Consider the following 2,018-nt stretch of genomic DNA (forward strand, 5'->3'; position numbering starts at 1 on the left):
GAGGGGCGGGGAAGGCGCGTGCTGAGGGGCGGGGCGAGCGCGCGCACGCGCGGCGGCGGCGGCGGGCGGGCTAGCTCCGGGCTCTTTCCCACGGCTCTGCGGTCCGCCTCTCTACCCAGGGAAATCAGAAAGGCTTTCCCCTCCGAAGTGTGTGAGTTCCGGCAGTTGTTTTGAAGCATAGGGGAAAGGCGGCATCTTTGTGATTTTTTACAGGAGTTCACTAGATAATCGCTCAATGCCTCGTCCATTTCTCATTCATTTCCCTCACACATTCACTCCTTATTTGTTGAGCACCCGCTAACTCTATTCCAGGCATCAGGCTAAGGAGTGACAAGTGGTCTCAGGAACCTCACGGGCCCTTAGAACCACCTCGATCTGCTGCCTTGTACTGAAGAACTGAGAAGGGGGCACCTCGTCATCATCTCTGCCGCTCTCAGCGCCTACCCGGCTAACCAATAGGCAAATGTTTACTCAACACATAAGGAACTGAAGCCCAGTAAGATGGTTGAAAAACTCTGCCCAAGGTCACGACTACTTAGTGAAACTCAGGACGAGAACCCTAGTGTTCTTCCTCTCAGTCCAGTGCTATTTCCACTCTATGTCGTTCATACACTTAAAAGTGTAACCCATATACTGCGGACACCTGTAGAACTTGTGGCAAAGGTGAAAAGGTGGCAGTTTTCTGAACTTAAGCCTTACAACAAAAACCTGAATAAAATACTGAGACAGGCTTATAGGAAATCTGGGCACCTATTCTTTTTTGTAAATAGGTAATACATGCACATAATACAATTGTTACCTGATTCCAGAGATAGTTCAAGCATGGTCAACTCTATAAATGTTAATTTTTTAAAATAATCAACAAACTTCATGCATTCCTATGTGTATCTTATAGTAAATTTAGTTTTCCCTAGAAGTTCCCCCAAAATTACCTTTTTTTTACATCTTTGTTTTTAAGATTTTATGTATTTGAGAGAGCATGAGCAAGAGAGCACAAGCAAGGGGAGCAGCAGAGGGAGAGGGAGAAACAGACTCCCCACTGATGTGGGGCTCGATCCCAGAACCCTGGGATCATGAGCTGAGCCAAAGGCAGCTGCTTAATGGACTGCGCCACCCAGGCACCCCTTCACATCTTATTTTAGAGAGAGAGAGAGCACAAGTAGGAGGGGCAGAGCTAGAGGGAGAGAGAATCTCAAGCAGACTCCACGCTGAGCACAGAGCCCATCGCAGGGTTCAATCTCACCACCCTGAGATCATGACCTGAGCCAAAACCAGAAGCTGGAGCATAACCGACTTTGCCAACCAGGTTCCCCCCGCCAAATTACCTTTTTAAAAGGTAAGCGAATAATCCTCAACCTAGGTGCTCTATTACCCAAATCCGTCTAACAAGACTACACAGTCTATCATTATTTGCCCCTCTGCCCACCTCTCAATTGAAAACATACTAGGAACCAATAGATCTTATGAAAGAAGTTTCTTGCCAGGATTATTGACCATTATCACTCCCTCCAGATTCACCCATCAGCTGTAGGAGCTTGGGGCAATTTCTTGCATTTTGTGCTTCTTTTCCTAGCAACTGACTGGATATCCGACTTCAGCTATGTAAAACAAAACCTGCCCAAGCTCAGATTCAGCATCCTTGTTGAACAGTTCATCATGCCTGGTGAATGAATTATTTCTGTTGAAAGCAAAAAGTCATGTTCTAAAAAATACGGCCCCTCTAGGGACCATGGAATAGGAGAATTCGTACTCTAACCAATGGTATTAATGAGTTTTTCTTTATCCAATGCTAAGAATGCAAAGCATATAGGGGGCGCCTGGGTGGTGCAGTCGATAAGCGTCTGCCTTCGGCTCAGGGCGTGATCCCCGAGCCCCACATCAGGCTTCTCCACTAGGAGCCTGCTTCTTTCTCTCCCACTCCCCCTGCTTGTGTTCCCTCTCTCACTGGCTGTCTCTCTCTGTCAAATAAATAAATAAAATCTTTTTTTAAAAAAAGATATTTTTATATGCAAAGCATA

The sequence above is a fragment of the Ursus maritimus genome, unplaced genomic scaffold (assembly GCF_017311325.1).
Source record: "Ursus maritimus isolate PB19 unplaced genomic scaffold, ASM1731132v1 scaffold_30, whole genome shotgun sequence".
Taxonomy (NCBI): domain Eukaryota; kingdom Metazoa; phylum Chordata; class Mammalia; order Carnivora; family Ursidae; genus Ursus; species Ursus maritimus.